This window comes from Bubalus kerabau, chromosome 4 (genome assembly GCF_029407905.1).
Source record: "Bubalus kerabau isolate K-KA32 ecotype Philippines breed swamp buffalo chromosome 4, PCC_UOA_SB_1v2, whole genome shotgun sequence".
NCBI lineage: Eukaryota > Metazoa > Chordata > Mammalia > Artiodactyla > Bovidae > Bubalus > Bubalus kerabau.
In genome coordinates, this window is record NC_073627.1 from 172,388,515 (window position 1) to 172,394,580 (window position 6,066).

Below are 6,066 nucleotides of genomic sequence, written 5' to 3' on the forward strand. Positions count from 1 at the left end.
GCCTTCTGGAGACAAGCCCTGGTCTCACCCAGTCTCTTCTTGGATCTTGTCTGGCCAAAGTGGAGAAGACTCTCTCTGCTCAGCGGCCTAGGCTTCACCACACGGCAGCTATGTGGTCTGAGGCTGTCATTCAGCAGACGGCCTAGCCCCTCTTAAAGGTGACAGTTGAGACTGGTTATGCTGTGAATACATCACAGGAGAAAAGAAGCCACAGTGCTGAAAGACTTCTTGCCACTCCTGTAAACCATGCAAGCCCCAGTCAGATAATTTCCAGGCCTGACATCAGAGACAGGCAGGCAGACAAGGGCCACCACTAAAGAGCAGGCCTGAGGGGTAGTAAAGGCCGGGGATAGTCCTTTTCAACAGAATTTTCTCAAATGTTCACTACTAAAAAGTTAAAAAAAAAAAAAAGACCAAAACCAAACATCATAAACAAGTGAAAAGTCAGATTACAGAGCAGAATGTACAGATAATCCCAATTTTATAAAAATAAACACATTCCCACCTATGTCATATTGTAGGAGCTAATGAAAATTTTATCATGTGTGTGGGAATCTGTAAAATATACTTGTGGTGCCATTTCAGAATGTAAATTTGTTACAGGGAAGAACTGACTCCATATTGGATCTGTTTATTTTAGTTTAACCTTTGCTTCCTGTGGCTTTTGTTCACTAAAATTAAATTGTCCATACCTAATGGAAGGGCTTCCCTGGTGACTCAGATGGTAAAGAATCTGCCTGCAATGCAGGAGACCCAGGTTTGATCCCTGGGTTGGGAAGATCCCCTGGAGAAGGGAATGGCTACCCACTGCAGTATTCTTGCTTGGAGAATTCCATGGACAGAGGAGCCTGGTGGGTTACAGTCCATGGTGTCGAAAAGAGTTGGACACAACTGAGCGACTAACACATACACAATGGCCTGCTTCAGGAACCCTCCCCTCTGCCTGAATGTTAAACCAAAATGCCTTTGTTTAGGACCCTGTCCATTTGTGGATGGCTACAGGGAAGGAATACCAGACCACCTGACCTGCCTCTTGAGAAACCTGTATCCAGGTCAGGAAGCAACAGTTAGAACTGTACGTGGAACAACAGACTGGTTCCAAATAGGAAAAGGAGTACATCAAGGCTGTATATTGTCACCCTGCTTATTTAGCTTATATGCAGAGTACATCATGAGAAACGCTGGGCTGGAGGAAGCACAAGCTGGAATCAAGATTGCTGGGAGAAATATCAATAGCCTCAGATATGCAGATGACACTACCCTTATGGCAGAAAGTGAAGAAGAACTAAAGAGCATCTTGATGAAAGTGAAAGAAGAGAGTGAAAAAGTTGGCTTAAAGTTCAACATTCAGAAAACATGGCATCTGGTCTTATCATTTCATGGCAAATAGATGGGGAAACAGTGGAAACAGTGGCTGACTTTATTTTTCTGGGTTCCAAAATCACTGCAGATGGTGATTGCAGCCATGAAATTAAAAGACACTTGCTCCTTGGAAGAAAAGTTATGACCAACCTAGACAGCATATTAAAAAGCAGAGACATTACTTTGTCAACAAAGGTCCATCTAGTCAAGGCTATGGTTCTTCCAGTGGTCATGTATGGATGTGAGAGTTGGACTATAAAGAAAGCTGAGCGCTGAAGAATTGATGCTTTTGAACTGTGGTGTTGGAGAAGACTCTTGAGAGTCTGTTGGACTGCAAGGAGATCCAAACAGTCCATCCTAAAGGAGATCAGTCCTGGGTGTTCATTGGAAGGACTGATGTTGAAGCTGAACTCTAATACTTTGGCCACCTGATGCAAAGAGCTGACTCATTGGAAAAGACCCTGATGCTGGGAAAGATTGAGGGCAGGAGGAGAAGGGGACGACAGAGGATGAGATGGTTGGATGACATCACCGACTCGATGAATATGGGTTTGGGTGGATTCTGGGAGTTGGTGATGGACAGGCAGGCCTGGCGTGTTGCGGTTCATGGGGTCGCAAAGAGATGGACACGACTGAGCGACTGAACTGAACTGAACTGAACTGAACAGGAAGGAAGATATTAACACATCCCCTACCCTAGGCTAGCTATTCCAGGAGATATTTGTAAGACTAATGGTCTTTTTTTTACTTTACCTCCTCACCCTTACTCCCATCTGCAAAAGAACCTGGCATCCAGACCTCGAGATGATGGTTATTTTCATACATTATTCTGCCATCTTCTTGGTCTGCTGGCTTTCTGAATAAAGTCATATTCCTTGCTTCAACACCTCATCTGTAGACTTATTAGCCAGTCCTCCGTGAGCAGAGCGGTAATGTAGCCATGCGTTCCGGGAAACAAACTCACTCAGAAGGACAATGCAGTTTATTACACTGGCGGGCCCAAGGCAGAGTCTCCTTTTAGCCAAGGACCCCGACCAGTTTTTGTGAAAACCTTATATACTCTAAGTGTACATGTTCAAACCCACATCCCCAGATTCCCTGAAACTAGTCTGAACAAAGGAAAAGAAAGATACAATCAAAGTTAACCCATGATTCGTATGCCTTAAGCCTAGGTAGTTAACAGTGGACAATTATCAATAGGCCTGTGGTCATACCCCAATAAGCGTAATAGAATTTATGATTCTATTTGGTTACACAGATAATTGGTGTATTCTTTCAGGTGATGGAGAGTCTGGATACAAGCCCTGGGGCTCTTCCATCACGGGGTGGAGGGTGGAGGTGGTGTGGGGGGGTGGGGTCTGGTTTTCCAGTTGGTGTGTCGTTTCCATAAATACTGGGCATATAGCTCAAAGTCCACAATTCCGGCCCAAGATGGAGTCCTGCTTTCAAGATGGAGCCTGTTCTGTCTGTTTCCTCCTTCAGCAACAAGTTGTACAGTGTACAAGCAGTAACAAGTGTACAGTTCTTTGGCAAGGGCAGAGAGCAGAATTCATGGCATAAAAAGAAATTTTGCCCTTGCTCATCCCTCTGCCTGAAAAGTTTCTTCCCCAGATACTCTCACAGTTTGCTTGCTGTCTTTATCTAGGACACAGTTCCAGGTCTCCAAGAGACCTCCTCCTGCATCCTTTCTATATCAGCACCTCCATCAAGCCTTCTTTCCTGTGATCTGTGAGTCCTTTTCGTCCCTCTTACCACTTACCGACATTATATTACATACCCATTTGTTTTATTCGTCTGGGAGCGTAGACTTTGTTCTTCTTTACAGTCGTATCCTCTGTCTTAAGCACAGCCTGGCACATAGGAAGGTGCTCCATAAATCTGTTAAATGACTAAAATGTAACAAAGGTTACATTCTTCTCTGTCCCTAGCTCACCATGTCCTGCCTCTGCAAGCCCTAAAGTTCAAGTTCAGCACTCCCCTCCCCCATACTCCCACCAAGGCTCCAAATGTCACCTTAGAGGGGCAGCTTTCAAACTTTTTTGATCATGATTCTCAGAAAAATATATTCAATCTCCAGTGCTCACACCTGTACATGCATATGTCACTGAAACAACCTAAACACCCTTACTAGAAGCAATGTTTCCTACTTTCTCTCCCCCCTCTCTTCCTTTCTTTCTCTTCCTTTCTTTTTCACTTTCTTTCTTTGATGCTAGTCTCCGCCCCTTCTTGGTTGGAGACCACATACCAATAGGTCACCACAGCCTCAGGGTAGTGTTTCTAGGAGTGCTCAGAGGGCTCATTTGTATCTTAGTTTCAGACTTGTAAATGAGAATCTCCCTGGGAAGCCTGTCTGCTTAACCACTCCTCTTCCCTGACCACCTCAGGTGATTCTGTGGTCTGATAAAGCTTGAGAGCCACGACTTGGGGGATGAGTATCCTTAGGCTTCTTGGGAGAAGGCAATGGCACCCCACTCCAGTACTCTTGCCTGGAAAATCCCATGGACGGAGGAGCCTGGTGGGCTGCAGTCCATGGAGTCGTACAGAGTCGGACACGACTGAAGTGACTTAGCAGTCAGGCTTCTTGGGGACAAGTGTTGTTGGGCAGGGCCTCATATGCATTAAGGGAAGGGGTTGATCCTCCAGTTCCAGTCCAGCTTAGCCCCTGAGGGGTGGAACAGATGACCCCAATTTTATAAAAGTAAATCCATTCCCACCTAAGCCCCTTGCACTTTCTAGTCTCTCTGCCTGGGAGCTCTTCTGGGAAGTCTGTCTCTGTTTTCCCACCTACAGCCCTCCTAGGGCCACCATAGCTCTAGGGCCACACCCAACAAATGGGCCCCACTTTCCCTAAGGGCCTCAACCCCTTCTTCCTCCTGCTGTTCTCCCCAGTCTCTTTCCTTCAGACAAAATCACCTCCTTCTGTTTTCTTTGCTCTTACCATATGATTCAATAGTCCTCCCCTCCTTTAGCCCTTAGAATAACAACAAAAAATTCTAACCACCATGTCTATGGTAGCCCATTTCTGTCTCCGTCCCCAGAAGTATAATCCCAGAAATACTATGATGAGGCTTTCACCCTTCCACTGAGATGCACTACAAACTTCTTTTGATGCCAGCAATACTACACCCCTTTAGCCAAATAACCTCACAAAATTTACATTTTGAAAACTTGCTACAAGTGTATTTACAGATCCTCACATGCATAGTAAAACATTAACTCCTAGGGTATGCCATACACCCAAGCTAAGCACTCTGCAGATAATATCTCATTTAATTCTTGAAGCAGCCCTCAGGGATAGATAGTATTATCGCCCCCATTTTAGAGATGAGATAACTGAAGCACTAAATAATCTGACCAACTTTCCATAGCTGTAAACTGCAAGCTGTGCAGCTCTGGGGCTGGAGCCTCAGGGGCTGACAGAAAGGAAGGATTCTCTTTTCTTCATAAAGCTGTGGCTTAGAGGGGCCTCGGGGTCAAAGTGCCTGAGCCCCAGTGTGAAGCAGGATATAGTGATGTGCCTCTTTAGGATTTTGTTCTTACAAGTGTTCAGTTGCTGGACTCAGAATACCGTTTGTCACCCAAGGACTGCCCCTTCTGCCTTTGGCTGATTTCTCCCCCTCAGTCCCCTGACAGGACCTCCTAAAGTGGAATTTGGGGGTTGGGAAGTTGCCTGTACTCTGCCTGTGCGCCCAGGAAGATCGGTCTGTATCCCCTGCAGAGGGTTCAATTTGGCCTTAAATTCCTTTATCAAATCCTAAGGAAAAAAGCTCCAAGATAGCTCAGGTATTATTAGCAGTAGTTCCTTCTAGGGATGGATTTTTTCATCCAGGTGCTTATCTGCACATTCTATTTCCTTAAGTTAAGATGCATTACTTTTTTCAATACTAGTTAAACATTTTTTTTTTTCAAATTAAGAAAGCTTGGATATAACGACTTTGGGGAAATCAGCCTAACACAGATGGGCCTTGGTATGCAATTTAGAAAATATTAATCATATTGACCGCAAGTCCAACTGCTTGAGTTCCAGTCATATTGCTACCAAAATAATAACTGTGAGCCCTGGGCAAGATCCTTAACCTCCATAAAAATGGGGATCATAGTAGCACTTTGCTTGTACTATTAGCAGGCGCTTAGCAATTGCAACCACCGTCTGCACTTAAGATACTGTTTTGTGTTTTAACTCATTTAATCCTCAGCACAAGTCGGTGAGGTAGTTACCCACATAACCCCCGTTTTACAAGTGAGACCCTGGAAGGTCCTCAGCCAATAAACAGCTAAATGGGATTTGAGCTCAGACAGCCTGACACCAGAATCTAGTTTTAAGCTGCTGCTGCTGCTAAGTCGCTTCAGTCGTGTCCGACTCTGTGCGACCCCATAGACAGCAGCCCACCAGGCTCCCCCGTCCCTGGGATTCTCCAGGCACGAACACTGGAGTGGGTTGCCATTTCCTTCTCCAATGCATGAAAGTGAAAAGGGAAAGTGAAGTCCCTCAGTCGTGTCCGACTCCTGGTGACCCCATGGACTGCAGGGCACCAGGCTCCTCCATCCATGGGATTTTCCAGGCAAGAGTATTGGAGTGGGGTGCCATTGCCTTCTCCCAGCTTTAAGCTACTTGGTTAAAAGTAGCTTGCCTGTCAAAAAGAGTTGTTGGGGTATTACATGATGGGATGCTTGTAAAGCGCTCAGCAAAACTCTGGCACTTAG

The 6,066-nt window shown here is 45.4% G+C and overlaps 1 protein-coding gene across 1 annotated transcript in view; it reads right to left on the reverse strand.

Moving 5' to 3' along the window:
• WDR31 (WD repeat domain 31) overlaps positions 1–3,251 on the reverse strand; it is a 37,549-nt gene extending 34,298 nt beyond the window's left edge. Inside the window, exon 1 of the mRNA XM_055579385.1 lies at positions 3,140–3,251. The gene's annotated coding sequence lies outside the window, so the exon portion shown is untranslated. The remainder of the gene's footprint in view (positions 1–3,139) is intronic.
• Positions 3,252–6,066: the final 2,815 nt, after the last annotated feature.